Source organism: Dermacentor albipictus, chromosome 8 (genome assembly GCF_038994185.2).
Source record: "Dermacentor albipictus isolate Rhodes 1998 colony chromosome 8, USDA_Dalb.pri_finalv2, whole genome shotgun sequence".
Classification (NCBI taxonomy): domain Eukaryota; kingdom Metazoa; phylum Arthropoda; class Arachnida; order Ixodida; family Ixodidae; genus Dermacentor; species Dermacentor albipictus.
The window spans coordinates 60,652,095-60,672,791 of NC_091828.1; the positions used below are offsets into that span (position 1 = coordinate 60,652,095).

Below are 20,697 nucleotides of genomic sequence, written 5' to 3' on the forward strand. Positions count from 1 at the left end.
ACGAGCATCATTTGTTCACCATAAAGTTGGAAAAATTATCGACCACGCGCCCTGGTCAGCCAATCAGATAGCTCGCCCATGTGACGTAATATGGGTTATTTGCATCATATGGGTAGGGGCGGCTTAAAATTCCGCCGAGCAGTGCGCTGCGATCGGCAGCGATGGGTATTTTTAAAACCTTATAATAAATTACACGCTTTACGCAGAGCACTTAGATTCATCAATTAATGATCAGAAGAACCTACTCTAACGACTCAGTACGTTTGTAGAAAATCGCCAAAGTCGTTTCAGGGTCCCTTTAAGGCCAGACTTTATGCAGGCTTCCCAGTGCACCGTCACTGCTGGGAGCTTCATGCTAGACGCCTTGCAGATTTCACTTCATATCGAGTTGTTACGGAAAAATGCCGCAGTATAGATATGACTACCATCCGTCGGTTAAGCTGGTTGCAGGGCAAAACTGGTCCATACCACGTTGCCGGATCATGATGAAGAACAGGAGGGCGAGCCCGAACTCGGGCGCTCTTGTGCACATAGGAGTTCTCCAGTACAATTCATGTAGCGACGCGTCTGCAGGGTAGCATAGATGCCGCGGCCGTAGCGCTTTATTGAGCCCGTTTGCTGAGCTGGCTGCAGCTCTCTCAGAGCAGCGTGCTGTGATTGGCATCTGTGAGTGACCTGACTGAAGGCCCGAGCGCCAATATCTGGCGAACAGCTCTGTAAGCTTACCGATTTATAAACCCGCGAAGTGCGTTGCCATCATGGTCGAAGCTCATTACCTTATGAATCCTTTCAAACCGAGTGCAGTGTGTGCAAGCCATCACTTAGCCGATGTGTACGCTGCCGACATACTTGCAGGTGCCAACATTAGGTTCAAGTTTGGTAAATTCTCAGCAATTTTGCTATTGTCGAGGAGTTAAAGCGAAAAAAGATGTACTCGGGCTACTCATGTCACTCGGTGCGGGAAAAGCCGTGAAAAAGTTGTGAAGCATTGCGTATAAAGATCCACAAGATACTCAAAATTGTGGCTCGTTTCAAACCTTCAATGTTGTTTGTCACTACTTATAACCAAGGTTGGGTGACTGCTCTAGGTGCTGTACAAGCCAGTTTAGAAATAATGTGCCAGCTTTATTATAGCATCGAAACTGCTGATGACATTGCCCTGCTCATCTTTCGCTGGATTATTCTTGCTATTTCCTATGTGAAGTTTCTTTCTCCATGATTTCGAGCTGCGTCAACTTTTTTCTACTTCATTCAAATATGTTTTCGACGTTATCATTTATGACAGGAAATACATTCTCCTCGTTTATCAGCTTTGACTGTTCAGCTTTCTTTAATGTAGCCTAAAAGCTTTCTACTGTTCTGCCTTGGCGCAGTACCATCCACATCAATTACTGCGTCTGACACCAGTCAGGTCAAGCGTTCATTCATTAGCTCTATCTGATATCTTTACCTTCCTCTTCTAAAGCTGCCTAATTTTTTGCGAGCAACAGCCTGATGTCATCTGCTTCGACCTCGACTACTGTGCCTAGGTTGGCCTGTTTTCTACTGAATAACTTTGCTCTTTTTTACTTCAAATCGAGAGCGGTCTCAAGCGAAACTATCCTGAAATCACTAACATTTTCCTTACCTAAGACTTCTATAATCTGCACTCCTATATCTGCAATCGGTCGGCAAAAAGTACGAACATATATCTGTTCTCGTTTCCCCGTTAGGGCTTTTCTAGGTACAGTTCCTTCTATTGCGCTTGTGGAGGAAAGCGTTCAATGGAAATGCTCTTTGAGAGGCTACTCCATGCTATCGAAAAAAACCGATGAACAAGGGAGCAGAAAGAAACACGACAGTACTCATGAGTAGTGTTTGCAACTAGTCCCACGCTTATCGTGATGTTCTTCGTCAAAAGGTATTCATTGTTCGGAGTCTATTTATTTTATACATGCTTTACAGACAGCGACAGTGCTGACCTTGATTGGGATGGAGAAAATAGAGAAATAGGAGCCGTACTATGTGTACCGAAGATCAACACTCCGATTAGTAGTATTCAGAAGTATTACGTGCCAACTTATAGAACCTACAACAAACGTCCTCTCCTATCAATCCAAACTATTAAGATGGAAGAGATAATATATGATTCCCTGGTGTGAATGTGAAGTAGACTTGCAGGGCTCTTAGCCTTTGTGGAGCCTTGATGGGAATTTCATGATGTGATTCGCACATAAAATGCCGTACTAACCTCCGTTGGGGCCGTCCTCAAATGGCGGAAGTCCGAAGAGCTTTGCCTTGAAGTCCATCAACGGATTCAATCAAGCGGTTGCCGATGCTTGCTGTCTTCATCCATGCGAGGGTCGGGTACCCTGACGACCAGTATGCTGGCAGCGAGGTCAGCTGTGGCGCCCATGGCGGAGTCCTCGAGCCCAAGGCCCTGCATGTCCAATGTGTGCTTCTAAATGACACGAGTGATGTTCTTCAATATTGGTAAAACACTGCATGTTTATGCTGCCCGGGTGCTTCAGGACAAGACAACTGGTTCATCATACAAAAGTGTCAGACACTTTAAATTCAATATTTCAAATTGTATAAACCGTATCTTTATAATAAAAAGATATTTGTTCTGCAGTAATCTTATTCTTACTTACAGAACGGGAAAAACCTGCTGCACACAAATGAAGGACGACACGACACGCTGACCGTGTAGAGCCAATTCGGTTCCCGCTTTAGGTAGAATTGTACTGGCTAGCTCAACTAGCTGTGATTTATCAGAATTGCTGTATAGGTACATATCTGAAGCAACGTTCAACGTAAACACGCATACGAATTTGAGAATAAAGGGGAAGCGGAACATGGCCAGACTGATATGTAGATCAATTTGGGGACACAGTAAATGCAAGACGGAGAGATGCGCTTTCAAAGCAGTAATATTACTAACGGTAACGTTCGCAAAAGTCATTCTGTGCATAAATTTAGAGATGTTTCTTGACTTTAAACTAAAGCAAACGTCGGTGTACTGATTGGCATTGGTGTCATTGCAAAGCCACAGATAAGGCCGGCAGGGTGACAAGGTATCTGCTACTTGCTAAGCGAGCTATGAAACTATTTATTAGAATAGACATTGAACGACAACAGTATACAAGCAATGTGTGGCAGGAGTGTACAAATGCTTATTCATTAAAATTTTGGCACAAAATGAAGGGAGATATCAAGAATGTGGGCAACCAACTAAATGGTAATTGCAAGTATGAGTGGAAAACTCGTTGTTATGAAAAAGAAAATTGATGTGCCGCTTTGCGTAGAAATGGTGTCTGCCAGGAGAACGGTGAAAAAAAGGAGGCGGAGTTTTACAAAGGCGGGAAGCAAAAATATGGAATAAAATTTTATAATTTTTCATGCAAACCGAAGATGAGGACGGCGTATTCATTCTTGATGCATCAGCTGGTGTCCTATGGAAACTAAAGCACTGGAGCAAACACTCGGAACCGATTAAAAGATTTGTCTCCTCAAGAAAACAGGAGGTGTTACGACACCCAACCGGTGCCACCAGTGTTACGAACTTTGCACCGCTGCACCACTATTACGACTTTGTGGTCCCGTAGCGCTCGTCACCCGTTTCGTGACAGAGCGTTGGTAGCGAAGACTCCGAGCCAGGCGTCGATGAGAATAACGAAAGGGATTTTATACATTATATACAGGTCATTGTACAGGACAAGATCGGATCGGCACTGGGGCCGAGAGCTCACACAAACGCGACATTTCCCGCACGACGGCGTCCGGCGAAAACGCGTGACACATCTCACCCCAGTCGGGAGCGACACTCTCTCCCGGTGGGTCGGCGGATCCTGTTTTTCAGGCAGCGCGTCGCTGCTTTTATAATCCCCGAGAACCATTGTCACTCAAACGGCCCAATACAAAGTCAGCACACGACGGTCGTCCGAGGGGTCCAACCAGCGACCGCGCTGGCCACCCGGTTCAAAGTTCGCGCGCGCGGAGACCTCCAGGCAAAGGGAGGTGCGGCGCCGGGCTGTCTGGCACACGCCGACACGTCCAAACATGCGGCTCGCCGAGGCTTCTCCCGCAGGACCCCGCTGCCTGACGGCTCAGCATCTTGACTTGTGAAGGGAGAATTAGGGCGCTCGCAGGATAGATTCTGCATCTTGCAGATTCGGAATCCGGGCTTGTGGTGATGGCACAACAGCATCCCCGCCCTCAGATAAGGCGCCGGGAAGACGAGCTGCCTCCACGTGGCTCGGATGCCAGGCGCGCACGTTCGTCAGGCTCGTCCAAGTTCACGTCCAGTGTCGGGACGCCAGGTAACTTCACGTGCCCAGGTCCGACTCGCCAGGACAGGAGCTCTGCTCACCGCGTCGTCGCCAAGGCACCTTGACCAGCTCCGCTCGGGTCGTTCCTAGGACCTTGCTTCTCGCCACTGGTCCCGCTTGGTCGTTCTGCAGCTTGCAAAACCGACCGGCAAAAGGCAACACCCAACACGAACAAGTGCCCTCTGTCTCCCGTCAGACACCAGACAAGGCCATAATTCAAATTAACCTAACTAAATTGCTATCCCTCTTTTTGCTCCCGCTGCAACAAGAGGCAGGTGTACGATCTAGCACACAAGGCTCAAACAATCAGTTTTCAAATCAACAACACAACAAAATAGAAACAATTATTAATCAGCAATAATAATTACAAATAGAATGGTCCCCTTGAAATCACTTGGACCGAAAACATACTTCTGAGGAAGCAAATGAGGTCATTCATTTTTCCCGGTGATATTTTCGCGGAATCCGAAGCTGCTTATATTTGCGACCCTGCTTATCCGTGTAGCGGCGGTACAATAAGCCAGATTCCTTGCCAAATGAAACCCTCTTTTTTTTTCACTCCCCGTTTGACGCTCTTCCTCAGATCGGCTAATGAACAGCCTTCCTGCTGCTCGCGAATCAGACTTTCTCTTTCAACTGCAGCCTGCTCCTGCCGGCTGGCGGAAACCGGAGCGAGTGTGGAGCCCGCGTCGCCTAATTGCGGCGTCGAGTCTATATCGCGGCTAGCACTGCACGCGTCACTCCCACTCACTTCCAGGACCCGCTCGTCTAGGCCAGCCTCCGAGCTCTGCCTCTCCCGTGACTGCTCGCCACTCAAGTTACCGTGATCGGTCCGTGTGCCGCACCGCCTTTCGCTCACCGACGCTAAGTCAAGTTCCCTCGACAGCGGGCGCGCTTTGGATCGCGTGGGGGCCATGTACGCCACGTCGGCAAAGAATGATTTGCCCTGATCCCTCAGCAGCTGCTCCGAGCTATTTGAGAAGAGGTAGGAAAATTGCTCCGGGAGGGCGGCTGACACAGCGGCTTCGGTGTTAAGTTTCCCAAACTCTGCTTCAATGATAACCGTTGCGATCGGTAAACAGACACTCTCCTTCTCGGCCACTTGCCGTATCCTAACGCACTCTCCAGTAAAATCACTCGAGGAGACGAAAGACGGGTGAACAACGTCCATAGTTGCTGCAGAGTCCCGCAGTGCTCGGCACTTCTTGCCGTTTACCTTAATTTCCTGCACATAGGGCTCCAATAGACGTATGTTCTTGTGAGTTTCCTGTATCGTTGCAAAAGCAATTCTCTCTGGGCAGCTTGCAGCGATGTGCCCTTGCTTTTTGCAATTGTAGCAGGTTAACGGTTTCCGTTTTTCAAAAGAACGCGTCATTTCGTTTCGCTGTTTCGGACCATCGTCATCATTCTGAGATGCATTCTGTCCATCCCTTACAGTTTCTTTGGGAAGGGACTCGTCTTCCCGAAACTCGCGACGCGTGATTTCCTTCCGTTCGTCGGGCTTCCCGTAAAACCCATCTCTTCTATCTGCTTTTTCTATGCGCACTGCCTTGCTGTGCAAGCTGCGGCGGGTGTAATACTCTTCCGCTAACTCTGCTGCCTTGTTTAGCTTAACCTCCTTTAGCCTATCTTGCAGCCAGAGCCTGACATCCTCATCAATGCAACGGTAGAACTGCTCCAACGCGATGCATTCGACAATTTGGTCGCGGTCGTCGAAAACCTCTTCGCCCTTCAGCCATTCCACCAGGTCGGCTTTTAGACGAAACGCGAAGTCAACATTCGACTCCTTACCCTTTTTTGCATACCGGAACCTCTGCCGGAAAGCTTCGGGCGACAATTTGTACTTCCGCAGTAGCGCTTCCTTCACATCACTGTAGCTCTCAAACGCCTCTTTCGATAAGCAAGTTATTACGTCTGATGCCTCCCCAGGAAGCAAGGCTAACAGATTCTGTGCCCAAAGGGATCGCTCAATGCTATTCCGTTCACACACGTGCTCAAATTTCACGAGGTATTTGGCCATATCCTCTCCGACGACAAAGGGTGGAAGTTGATCGCGTATTCTTGGAACATTAGAAGTGAGACTAGGCGCTGGCGAGCTATTTCGGATCTCCAACTCTTTCATTTTAAGCTCGTGCTCACGAATCTCTCTCCTTTCCTCCTTTTCCTCTTCGCGACGTTCCTGTTCTCTCCTTTCCTCCCTTTCCCGACGTTCATGTTCTCTCCTTTCCTCCCTTTCCCGACGTTCATTGATACCCGCCAAGGCCTCTGCGGCTTCCTCAGCCGTTACGTCCCCAGTCCTCATGACCTCAAGGATCGCATTCTTTCTTTTGGTTGAGCCCAACTCAATGCCCAACTCCTCACAAATTTCGAGAAGTTCCTTCACCTTGTACTTCTCCATCGTTCACACTGTCCTCCTGCTGTTTACCCTTTTTGAATATACCTGCCGTACGCTACTATAATGCTACTAGTAAGACATATGCAAGTATTTCACACACTGCCCTGTTTACCCCCTCAGCATCCCCTGGTTTCCAAAACACTCTTACTAGGCTTGAAACACTCAAGGTTATCACAATGCAACACCAAATCCTTCCCTAAGCTACTATAACCTGTGTCAGAGAAAGTCTGGTGTTTGAGGTAAACTTCAGGCACTCACCGCGCCGAGGTAGCTGATGCCGGTCAATCCCGTCGCTGCCATCCAGTGTTACGACACCCAACCGGTGCCACCAGTGTTACGAACTTTGCACCGCTGCACCACTATTACGACTTTGTGGTCCCGTAGCGCTCGTCACCCGTTTCGTGACAGAGCGTTGGTAGCGAAGACTCCGAGCCAGGCGTCGATGAGAATAACGAAAGGGATTTTATACATTATATACAGGTCATTGTACAGGACAAGATCGGATCGGCACTGGGGCCGAGAGCTCACACAAACGCGACTGTTCCCGCACGACGGCGTCCGGCGAAAACGCGTGACACATCTCACCCCAGTCGGGAGCGACACTCTCTCCCGGTGGGTCGGCGGATCCTGTTTTTCAGGCAGAGCGTCGCTGCTTTTATAATCCCCGAGAACCATTGTCACTCAAACGGCCCAATACAAAGTCAGCACACGACGGTCGTCCGAGGGGTCCAACCAGCGACCGCGCTGGCCACCCGGTTCAAAGTTCGCGCGCGCGGAGACCTCCAGGCAAAGGGAGGTGCGGCGCCGGGCTGTCTGGCACACGCCGACACGTCCAAACATGCGGCTCGCCGAGGCTTCTCCCGCAGGACCCCGCTGCCTGACGGCTCAGCATCTTGACTTGTGAAGGGAGAATTAGGGCGCTCGCAGGATAGATTCTGCATCTTGCAGATTCGGAATCTGGGCTTGTGGTGATGGCACAACAGAGGCCACGAAGTATTGTTTTGAAGTGGTCAGACATTATCCTAGCCAGGAACAAGCGGAATTTTCACTTTTCAGAAACACGGCCACTACTTACTGAGAATTATTTTACGTTAATGTACGTTACATTACTGTACGTTGCGTAACTCTATAGCTACCCTGTACGAGCTCCTCTTATTGTTATCATCTGCGCCTTTGTATATGACTTTTACCTTTCTTTGGTGCCATACAACCTCAATTCTCTTCGTTCTAATCACTTGCTCATGGAATTAGCCAACAATGACTTGCTCTTTGCACCGAGGTTTAGATCAGCTGTTGGGATTTCATTGCGTCCTGTTTAGGCGGGGTTAGAGACATCTTCTCATTTTTTTACCACTAAATATTTAATATGAATGATTTTGTTCTCTCGTGCTTCTATGCTGTCACTGGATCTGTTAGAGTTTGGACTAGCTTTTCTTTCATGCCGAAGTTATCCGTAATACCGGCTATGATATAGCGCGGTGCATCATTTTCTTCAAGGGTTTTGCGGCCTTAATCCCTTATAGCCGTTTCCCCATAGCCCCCGATCACGGCTGAATTTGGCATGACCGAGGAAGTTAGGCAGTAAGTAAACGCTCCGCTAGCCGTCACGCGAATGGACATGGGGGGAAGAGGGGGGAGGGGCGGGGTTGGGCTCAAGCAGCAACTGTGTATTTTGCCACGGTGCCCAAGGGGAACTCGTTATCGCGGCTTAATTTCGCGTGTGTAAGAGGTGAAAGTGAGAAGGCAACATGGGAGGGAGAGAACTGCGGCTTGTACTACGTCAGTGCCTCTCGTGGTGTATCTTGCAATCTATGTGCAGTCGGCTCATACCGTTTTTGCATGTTCTTTTGTCGCCGCCCTTCACGTTCAAGCGATAGAAAGTAGGAAGTTCAATTCGCTCGCTGCTGCTGCCGCACTTGCTCAAGCCAGCGTCCTGACAGTGAGTGTTGGCGGTCACCAAATGTGATGTGTCCATTTCTGCCTATACGTGCCTACACTATGCTTGCGGTTTCAGGTAGTAAGCGAATGTTTCGAAGTTTCTACGGATCATAAACTAACATCCTTATTTTGCATAATTTCCTCCTAATTTGTTATCGGAATCGATGCTTCGCCGTTCGGGCGAAACTGCGAATTTTTTTCTTCTCGGCGATCTTTAGGCTCTAAAACATAATGTATGTGCTTTAGGCTGCCCTAGAAAAGGTATACCTATTTTACACATTCTATTAAGCATTTATTTCGCTTCTGGGCACTTTCGTGTAGGTAGCTCAATGTGTTGGACTTCTTGCAAAGGAACTGGATGACTGGATAACTATTTCCAATCCAAATTTTTTACCGTGTTTTTCTGATCTCCTGCCGCATAACGTTTACGTAGATGGATGGACGCATGCTATCAGCTTCCCCTTTGAAACGGTGTTGTGGGTTGCGCCATTAGGCCCTTGTCGTACCTATTTTTTTTAATAAAAATAAATGCACAAACAGAGAATTCCCAGCCTCAAGATATCTCAAGCACTATAGGAGAAGTTTGTTTTCGTAAGCCGCCGTTCTTTCTGGTCTTTTTACTCTTCTGCCACCAAACCTTCCATCGCTTTTCCTCCACTGTAAGTCAATGTCTTTCCTGTACAAGTTCGTGAACAGTCTCCCAACCCATTCATTTCTTCAATATTCCTCAACCGTTCTTAAAAAATGGCTGTGGCTTAGGTAAGGTTAAGCCCAGGATGCGAAGCATACTAGCCTTTATTTTAGTTGTTGAACCACTGTTTAGCCTGGTGAACTGCTGTTGCTTGGCTATATTTGGTTCGGCTAGACGAAGAAACAACTCAAGCGTTACTCTGCTTCGCCTTCAAGAGTGGAACGCGACAGCGTTCCCGTCGACCCGCCAAGGGGTGTAAGACAATGGGCTACAGGGCAGCGACTACGCGCCCCGCATTGGACGCGGTGGGCGTCGAGCAAAGCAGCGTTCGGCGCGGCAACGAAATGTGCGCCTGAGCAAGAGACGCACGCCTTAGAAACAGCTCGTTTCTAAGGCAACACCGCATTCACTAGAGGCGCTTTTGTACCGCTTTGAAGCATCGTACTCGTGGCTCAGTGGTAGCGTCTCCGTCCCACACTCCGGAGACCCTGGTTCGATTCCCACCCAGCCCGTCTTGCAAGAGTTGAGCCAAAGCCACTTCTCCTCTGTCGTGACGTCACGGTGTCACGTGGTTTCAAGGCGACACCGCCGCGCCTGAGGAGCTGGGTTGAGCTCTCGTAATATGCTTCGCATAAAATCAATTTTACTCTAAGCTTCCATCCTTCCATCCAACTTTGCGCAGGTTCACATGTAGTCTTCCGGTGAGCGCAAAATACGAGGAGTCCGACTGACTATTGGTCGCCACCGAGTAGTGATTGCATTCCTTACTTCAATCAAACAACCTCATTTTCAAATTTATGTCCTGGATGCTTTACACATTTCCACATATCTCAGGATACCTCGTACCTATTGTATCCCCATAGCGTTTTGTGCTTCATTATGGCCGAATTTCTCTTCCCCGTTGCTATTGTTCTTTATCCCTGTGTTTCCATATAGTTAATTAGGATAGAGCTAATTAAGACATTCATACCCCCGACTTCGGTGAAAGTGAAACCTTTGCACTTTGGGGGGAGTCGAACACCCTTGCAGATATGTGCGAACTGACCATATGTCCAATTTAGATTCCAATGGACGTTGTGAAAGTCGAGAGAAAAACATGCTACCGTTGGGATTTATCAAGCCGGACTTCATTAAGGCACGTAAAATTAGGATATTGCCACGTAGCAGAGAACAGCTCCTTTAATACGCCCCAAATACGTGGCGGAGCGATCGAACTACAGTGACAGGTCAATCCCAAAATGTGTCCCCACAACCGATGAAGCCGAAGAATACGATGTGATGATAATCACCTGCAGACAGTGAAGTGTATAAGAAATGAGCACAGTATATTTCATTAGGGCACTCAAACCCTTTGACCTTTATTGGAAGTAGAATCCGGGAAATGTCTTGGGTGAAAACAAGACATAGAAAATAGCAATGCATTATAACGAAAACGTCAAGTAATGTAATGAATCCAACTTGAGCCGGCAGGCTTTTTCATTCATCTACTTTAGCGCATGCTAAATTGTGTTTGCATTGCTAATATGATTCGCATTAACATCGCACTGCCGCGAAGCTGATAGTGCGACTAGATGCGCTCTAAAACATAATGTATGTGTTTTCAGGCTGTCCTAGAAAAAGTATAGCCATTTGACACATTTTATTAAGCTTTCATTTCGTTTCTGGGCACTTTCGCGTAGGTAGCTCAATGTGTTGGACTTCTTGCAAAGGAACTGGATTACCAATGCTTAGATGAAGTCTCTGTATTCCAGCACAGGAGCTCAATTCTCTGAGCTGTCGGCTAAATTTATAACTCTTTACTGCCGGATGTCATCAAAAAATATGTGTAATCAAGACAGCATATTAGACATCACAAACAAAGTGCCTAAAGCTCAAGTCACATTGAGATTGGAATTTCCGTTTGACATAGCCTTAAGCTTGACAGCGGTTCCACCCTGGTCTACTATCTCGAAGAACAATGCCGACTTTGTGTATCGCCAGAAAACTAGCAATTTTCCCACAAAAAATAAACGGGCTAGTTTTTTTATCGGTACCGCAACGGAACAGGGACATATGGGCGCGCCATGTACCCTAGACGCCAGTTAACGCTATAGAACGCTTAGGTGGTCCGGCTTCATTATTTTTTGGGAACTGCTTAATGTCCCTGTAGATAGAAAAGAAACTAGTTCTTTATTGCGTGTTGGAAAATGTCGCATATATCACGCCCTTCCCACGAATAAAAAAACATTATCTATAGTTTTAATTTGCTTACATGTAAAGCGGTGTGAACCTAATGGCATATAAACATACTATTCTGAAAACGTTCCAACCGACAGTGTTCCAGGATGTAATTTAAAAACGAAAGCATTCTTTCTTTATGACACTAGCATTCGTTTGAAATGTTTCTCACTTTCTAAGCCTGGCCTCTCCTGGACATAGATTTCTGAAGCGTGATGCCGAATACATTGTCGAATATTTCATCGTAGAGCTTTTTCTTCTTAACTACAGGTGCGTACTCAGGTGAGAATTGCGGCCATAAAACACGCACTTCCGTTAAGGAACCTTGAGCACGTTCCGGTGCGTACAGAATAAGTCAGATAAAGGGTGCGTTAAGCGTGACGTACTCTACTTGCATAAAATGAAGTGTGTTTATGATGAATCCATGGGGAAGGTTGCGCGAGTTGTTTGAAAAAGCCGAGAGAAAGGCGCGTTGGCATCGCTCCTTATCGTTAACTGGAGAAGCCTCCGAAACAAAACAGATGAAATTTTTAACGTGATTGGCATGAGTAAACCATCTGTGATTTTTGGCACTAAATCGTGTTTAGATGGTAAAGATAGCGATTATGATGTCGTTCCTAGCAACTACGTTAGCTATAGAAAAGATAGAGGCTGTCACGGGGAAGGTCGCAGGTATTACAGTCGCAGGTATTACTCAAGTCTGATGATTCTACTGAGCCTGTCAGGGTGCAACTTCGTCTAAAAAGTAGAAACTCGCTGGCGGCCGGTTCCTTTCACAGGCCTCCTGGCAGAAACGTCCAGGTTTTAACTAAGCTAGTGGAAGACGTAGAAATGAGAAGTTATGACTCCTTAGGGATCGGTGGTGATTTTAATTTATTCGAAACTAATTGGCTGCAAAATGCTACAATACCTAATGTTTCTAGTGCATCGGCAAAAGAATTGATGAAATTATGCAACTCATTTTCGCTATCGCAGTTGGTGTGCCAAGCTACGCGTGGAAGTAATGTGTTAGAGTTACTTTTTACTAATTTGCGTGTGGATATGCAACCTGTGCTCATAATGCCAGGCAAAAGTGACGATAACGCTGTTTTGCGCAAGCTGAAATTGGAGTACATTATAGTCACCTCCTATATGAATACAACAATCAAACCCCAGCCCCCACTCCCCGGCAGCTGCGAAGCAACTGACCACGGCAGTGGTCAGAGCTGTGACGAAGCAGAGGGTGCATAGAATTCCTGGATCCAGACAGGCCGCGATTGGAATCTGAAGCTGGCAACGTTTAATGCTAGAACGTTATCCAGTGAGGCAAGTCTAGCAGTACTATTGGAGGAATTAGAGTCCAATAAATGGGATATAATAGGGCTCAGGGAAGTTAGGAGGACAAAAGAAGCATTTACAGTGCTAAAAAGAGGGCACGTCTTCTGCAACCGGGGCTTGGCGGAGAGAGGAGGACTAGGGGTCGGATTCCTCATTAATAAGGACATCGCTGGTAGTATACAGGAATTTTATAGCATTAACGAAAGGGTGGCAGGTTTTTTTTTGTGCAACTTAATAAGTGGTACAAATTGAAGGTCCTAGAAGTGTTTGCCCCTACATCCAGTCATGATGGCCAGGAAGTCGAATACTTCTATGAATACATGCAATCGGCGATGGATAAAGTCAAAACAAAATGCATTATACTGATGGGCCACTTCAATGGCAGCGTAGGCAAGAAGCAGGCCGGAGAGGAGTCAGTGGGGGAATGTGGTATCGGTTCTAGGAATAGCAGGAGATAGTTATTTGTAGATGTTGCAGAACAGAATAATATGCGGATAATGAAAACTTTCTTAGGAAAGCGGGACTTGTATGGCACATGTTTAACTAACGTTTTTGTTTTTCTTTAGTGCCTGTTAGTCTGAATTTTTCCCGACAACCGGGTCATTGTCTGCTATGTCGCAGTTTGAACAAGATAGAAATTATTTATTCGAGGTCACATTTACCAGATGCGGGCGTTAAATAAGTTGTGGGGGCTCAGATATGTCACCGAACCTCAAAATGAAGAGATGTGTTTTATGCAACGTGCACTGAGTAGACACAACTATTCCATCAGATAGGCTACACGTGATTTCTTCGACTGCGAATCTTTATTCCAGTGCTTCAGTTCTTCTTCGGAGAATCGGGACAAGAAGGGAGACCAAACAGCTCTGGCTTGAATTCCAGTAGCGAGGTGAGGCGCACGGTGGCGTGGCGCGGGTTCTCTTCGTCGACGCGAGGTTCTGCAATCATGACAACTTGCATGCCGGCGACTAAGGCAGCTTCGACGCCCATGGGCCAGTTTTCGAACACCAGCACCTGTGGTAAAGATGTGCGAGTAATTGCAATTCCTTTTCTGATGTCATCATCATCATAATAATTATTCCTAGGCTATTTTTATGTCCAATTCAACGGTCGCGAATATCAGGATATGTTAGATTATCAAAAGCAAGTATTAGAACAGGTTGCAACTGAGCCTGTTTAGTCAGTATTATAAGTCTTAGTACTGGTTTATATACAGCGTGTGCGGTATGAGATATCTAAAACATGCATCGAAGGAGATGCCTCGGAGTGAAATATTTGGAAAGGTAGCACGTGCGTAAGGGACAAACAAACATTGCCTGTTGACAACACGAAGCACACCACTGCGGTCGAACAAAAAGAACATACATAAGTTATCTTGATGAAATTATTTACACACTACCTTTAGGGAAGTGCCTTCTTATCGAACCTGGATGCGGCAACGAGGAATATGTCTGGTTGTGGCTTGCCGTGATTCACTTCCGGATCTCCGCCCGAGCAGACCACGTGGTGAAAGAGTGTCAGAAGATCTTGATGCCGTGTTATCTTGAGTTCAAATGAAGGGCGTTTCGAGATGGTCGTGACGGCCATGGCGATGCCGTGAGCGTGTAGATGGCGCGCGATGCGGTCAGCACCTGCATACACGCATGTTAGGCAGAACTTTGCTTGAAGGCCTTCGAGTGTTTGAGCATACTTGAAGAGTGCTACCAAACTTGATCGAAAGAGGCAACCGCAGTAGCAACAGAACGAGGACAGTGGGGGCAACACAAGGTTGGCATCACGTGACGTGCTTGTAGCGTATATTCTTGTATTGTAGCGCGAAGTGACACGCACACACAGACTAGAAGAAGACAGTACGAGCGCTAACCGTACCGTCAACTAAATCTTTATGGAAACTGTCAACATGTAAGTGATTGCAAATACCGCAGCATACGAACATGGCAAGGTGTAAAGGCTATCAGTTTAATAGATCAAGATCTACTTGAGTTTGAGACACGTGCTGAGAAGATATTAAAATTCGCTTTCTTACAGAGGTATTGATGCGTAGCTACCACAAGTCTTTCCTAATCTATGCTTGTAGAGGGCGGATTACGGATTAATAAGATGTTGCGAAATGTGAGCATAGATGCACAAGTTTCGCCATGTTTCGTCGCGTTTTATTGCACAAATAGCATGTGCGCTGTGAAGCTGTGAGCAAACCACGTTTTGACGATGCGCCTTAAGGGGAACACACATGTTGTTCTGAATATAACACTACCACAAAATAAAGAGAAAATTACGAAGCTGTTTTCTCGCTACGAATATATCAACTCCAGTGAGAACTACGTCAAAAATTATGTTTCTCAAATAATTATTTTCAAGCTTTTCATATGCGTTACTATCACTGACTGCGAGAAATGTCAGTCGTTACTCAGCATTGCGCTGTAGCAAGCGTGGCTAAGCGAATCGAGGGGCACTCCGCTAGTGACCTCTGTTACCAGTGATTAAGGTATCATATAGTCATCTGAGACAGGCTTTTGTATTTCATAACCTTCGAAGCCGGAAATTTCGCATTCTGGCATCAGCACCGACACAAGAGCAGATATGGCTCTAATCTCCTTTATGCACGTGAAGTACTCCATGTGCGATAAAAAATTGGTTGTAAGGAAAATAAAGAACCCCTCCGTTTTCTCGGTAGTCAGAATATTAGGCATGGATTGAGGTAGTAACGGCTTCACTGAAGTAAAGTGGTTCCCAGAGGTGCGATCTCACCGGGCATGAGTTCGGCGGTGGGGAGAACTTCCTCGCATATTGGTTCCATCGCTTCCATGAAGCCGTCTGGAGTCATCGGGTGACCGAGGTAGTCGACGACCCTGCGAGCCATTTCGGTGTCTGGCGTGCCCAGCACGCACCGTTTAAGCTCCGACGTCAACTACTTGTCATATTGGGAGGCCACTCTCTCCGCAGCTCCGGTGTACAGCCTTTTGGTGTCTGTGACAAAGAAAAGAGGGCTCGTGAAAGAAATAGCAGTGGGTAACAGATGCACAGCATTATGGGACTGCTCAGCTAAACGGCAACGGGCTCCAAATGTAGCTGTAATTTCTTAATTGGTAACACATGGCATGTGGGCACCACGACCCATGTTCTTCCTTCAAGTTACCAGAAAATCCTTACGCCTGCTTCTTTATGAGAATGGGAAGGACAATGGGGCTTGATGTTTGAGGAGCTGCCAAAGTGAACCCAGAGAAAAGATAGGCTACAATATTTTATCGATAAGAATAGGAGAGGATTGTAATTTAATGAAGCTTTGTTGATGAATCCCCCCCCAAAAAACGACTGCTAGTGGCTGCCTTTGGCCTCGTGGCACATAGATCATTCACGTAATATAAGAAATCCGTACATGATAGTGGTGTGAACGCTCCACTACCCAGAACAAAAGCCTTAAGCCAGCACCATTAGACTACAAAATTGAAAGGCGATAGCATTATTGACGAGCTTCGAATGCAGGCATTGCAGTCTACTGCAGCTCCTCTAAGCGCTAGCTGTCACTATAGAAGAACGCACAAAACTGGCACTTCACGGAGGCGCCAGTCGTTTGAAAGACTGCGTTTGGCATGACAGAATCATCCGTGCGATCGTAGCCCATAGTATCGTAGCTGGAAGCGATCGTAGCTGGAAGACGGAGATTCTACCCAACTACCGGTCACCCATTTTTTTTACAGCATGAGAGGCAGAGTTGACCCATTTATTCGAGGCATCAAGCTGAAAACACGAGATATGTGGACTGTACGCGATTGTGTCACAGTATGTACGTTATCGCGTGTTTTATAGTTTAGGATGCACAGGATCGTCACTTTGATGATTGAGACTGTGCAATGTTATTGCTCGCATGCGTAGTTGCAGCTTTCGAGCTGCAATTATGACAATTCGAGCATGCTATCGCATACATGAAAAGTTCGCGGTGCTAAATTGCCGCTTAGTTTTGTTTTAAGCGAAGCCATTTGAACGAACGCTCCCGAAAATTGCCAACTCTATATGTGGCTGCCAGACTCTCATTCTTGATAGCTCACATATATAGGACAACACTCATACGGCCAATTACCCTTGCTGATTACCCAGGCAGGGACGTAGCCGTCATGCCGCGGAACAGCTTGTAAAAGACGGGGAGAAGTTAGAACACGTATTTCCCGTTTTAAAAAAGCTTTCCTTCACATAGATACAATATATGCGTCGCACCGGCACGGTTGTTTTCTTTTAGTTATGTATGGCTTTAGAATTGTAAGCATCTCGGATAAAGTACTGCAGAAAAAAAATTGAAAAAAAGGGGCTAACACCCCCCGCGAGGGGACACCGGGCTGTATGTGTCACGGGGCTGTATGTGTCACTGGGTACTACTCGAAGCTGGACCACAGGGACTTATGTGTGACGGGGTTGTACTCGTAAGCGGTGTGTGTTTGTTATTAGGTCGCACGCATCAACGGGCTATAGAACAAATCGCGCACATCACAGAGCAGACACAACCCCAGCAGTCATGCACACTACGACATTTTTTAAACACACCACGCTTTCCGCGCTACCGTTCGAAATTGTGTGCCTCGCAGGGTGGTCCACAGCTTTGGTTAGCTTCCCCCAGGCGTCGATACAACCCGCACGCTACCGGGCGCCGGGTAGGGGGAGCGCCTGTGCCCATTTATTTACCGGTGGGTTTCCGGCAGTGGGTTTCGAACCACCCACCTGCCGCAGCCGTGGCGGACGCCCAATGCACTAGGCCACGGCTGCGGTGCAGGCACTCGCTCGACAAGCTGTTCTTCAGTGAAATGCTATCTCGTTTCGCCGTTGCGTCCGTTTTATTTTTCTGCGTAGCAGAACTTTTGGTTTCGGTGCATAAGATGAGTGGTGGCGTAGCGCGGTCACATTGAGTTGCAAAGTCGGTGACGTATAGTGCGCACAGCATCACTTAAGTTATCAATGTAGCGAAGGAAGGTAACACTCGGGTTGCCAAAACTTAAAGCGTCGCACACGATGCTCACACTGGCGACGGTTTTGTGCGCTTGCGTTGATTGTCTGTTACGGCGGATGCTGGTTATGATCTATATCGAAGCACTCGCCACCCACAGTACGGAATAGCGTGTCTACGCTAGGCCAGCTTCACTTTGATATGCGTCATGAACTCACAGGCGCATTTACAGATAAAAAAGAAAGCAGGAAATGTTTCTCTCAGTAAGGGTTAGTGTAATACTTGTTAGTTGCGCTGTTATTGGTACATGTGCGAGATCTTGGTTAGGCTCGTTTCCGGTGAAAGCAAACGTGTTATAAAAACACATTTAGTTTTCACTAACTACAAAGCTGAAAGACCTACACACACCTCTGCCAATGCGCTGAATGAATCTTGTGCGTGGAACGCAATATTACGAAGCCAATTATAGAGTAAGCAATCTTCGAAAGGAAGACTTCGGCATGCGAAAAATAACACACATAGCGGTGGCTCTCACTGATGGCGCTGCGACTAATGTCATACCTTGCGCGATGCAATAACCAATGCGCCACTGTGTAACTTTTATTCACTCACGGGAGTAAAAAAATCTGGACGAAGGAAAGCACTAGAAAAAGGCCACGCAGAAACTCATCTGGAAGTTCTTTAAGTCTGTGTAGGGGGCGCTTATTCCGAGCTGAAAGTTAATTATAAAGGAGTACCGCAGGGCTTAATACTAGGATCCTTATTGTTTCGCAGTTACATGAGCGAATTACACGATGCTGTTGTCTTTTCTAAGGCTAATTTATATGCTGATGCAACCACTATTCCCATGTCTGATAACTTTTTAACAACCTTACTCATGAAACTGAACAGTGAACTACAGCGACAGAAGTTGAATGGTGCCAGTTAAATAATTTAATTTCGCAAAGCTCAGTTCATGTTACTTAAAACAAAGCCAATGATCGTGCCCTCTCTACAGTCACCATGTTCCTGCAGCGGACTATGTATTATTACTTGGAGTAAAATTAGATTCTCACTTGAAATTTAGTAATCGTATTGGGTTTGTTAAGTATGGACCCGGGTCGTGAGAGCTAGCGCTTTGTTGCGAGAGGCAAAGGATCAGGAGGAGAAGTCTGCGTTTGTTGACGCCGCATGCATTAATGGTAAAAATGCTTATTCGGTGGTGGTGGTAGATGGCAAAGGGAGCGTTTGAAATGCTGCTTCCATTTATACCAAAGATCCTAGCGTTGCTGACCAGGTGGCTATTGCTGCGGCACTAATTGATTCAAGCAGAATTTTGGTGTTTAGTGACTCGCGATCTGCGATTAAAGATTAAGAGGACTTGTTGCGGAACCGGCTAACAGACTGCTACAGGGTAGGAATATCACTTCGCATACAGTTACTTGGTTCCCGGCGCACATGGGGACAGTGGAGGGAGCCCCGCGTAACCTCAATGAGGTGGCGCCCAGGGAGGCACGAGGATTAGTGTGCCGTGTACTCCCTGAAGGGGCTGGATCTCCCGCTCCTGAGTACCGGGACCAACTCTTAATCTACAACGAAATCACCAAGCACTATTACTTAGGGCGCAGGGCATTCCCGCTGCCACATCATAAATAAAATAGGCCGCAGGCGGTTACATTAAGGCTTCTGCAGACGCGAACGTACCCTAACCCGGTCCTCATGAATAAAATTATTCCGGACTACAGGGTTTCAGTCTATTGTAGTAAGTGTGGGGGTTTGCTCGATTTAGAACACATGCTGTGACGCTGCTTGGCGTTGGCCGGGGATGGTTCTCGAGGTCAACAGTGGTGGCAGCGAATGCTGCACAGTGAAGTGCTGGCACAACAACTCAGGGCTGTCCAGAGGGCCTGTGTGACGGCAGAGGGGCTCGGTCGCTCTGTACCGACGTGGGAGCGGCCCGCATCAGTCCCAGACTGATAGTGTGCAGGCTGCTGATCACGAGGTCGCGGGATCGAATCCCGGCCACGGCGGCCGCATTTCGATGGGGGCGAAATGCGAAAACACCCGTGTACTTAGATTTAGGCGCACGTTAAAGAACCCCAGGTGGTCAAAATTTCCGGAGTCCTCCACTACGGCGTGCCTCATAATCAGAAAGTGGTTTTGGCACGTAAAACCCCAAATATTATAATTAATGATAGCGTGCATTCTTTTCAACACACGCATTATTATCTTTATACTTTGCGCTCATTTATAGTCATATCACGTAGGGTATTGATTCCTGGGGAAACAGCATAACTGCCACCTATCATCTATTCAATACACACAGAACCAGGCTATTCGCATAATCACCTACAGTTCCTATTACTCATATGCTCTCCCGCTACTGCAGGCAAACTTTATACTATCTGTATCTGTCTTGTTTGAAGGGAAGCTGAAGAGTCTGTCGAATTCAATAGGGTGCTCATGTACGGATGCGGGAACCTTATCAACCATGTAGGTAAAATTTGGGTTTTTTTTTCAATTAGGAGCGACGTAATCGTCGGTTGAAATTGCGCTGTAGCTCCGCCCCCCGTCGAATGTCGCGCGCTGCTGCTGACGCTGGTGATGCGAGCGGAGACCGGATACCGCGGTGTTGTGACGTCAACTCTAGTGTTTCGTTCCTTCGCAGCGTCCGCGACCAATGCCTGACCGCGCTTGTTTCTGCGTGCGTGCGATCGCAATCTGCTTCGATCGACCTTGCATTCCTTTGTAGGTGCGTCTGCGTGTATGTAGAGTGGTAGTCGACGTGCGTGGTAGTCAACAGATGAAGGTCACTACACGTACTGCATGAACCGGGAAGCTTTTCACGCGTTTAAACCGTCTTTGTAGATTGCCGACAGCTTTGGACAGCGCACAATTGCTGACGATCGCATCCGCG

The 20,697-nt window shown here is 47.1% G+C and overlaps 1 long non-coding RNA gene across 3 annotated transcripts in view; it reads left to right on the forward strand.

Annotated features, from left to right (window-relative positions):
* LOC135915184 (uncharacterized) overlaps positions 1-20,697 on the forward strand; it is a 31,053-nt gene that overhangs the window by 6,772 nt on the left and 3,584 nt on the right. For 2 of the 3 annotated variants that reach the window (XR_010568540.2, XR_010568538.2), the window contains exon 2: positions 13,684-13,887. This is a non-coding gene — a long non-coding RNA (uncharacterized lncRNA). Of the gene's footprint in view, positions 1-13,683; positions 13,902-20,697 lie in introns of all 3 variants that reach the window. The other variant, XR_010568539.2, reaches the window with a different exon arrangement.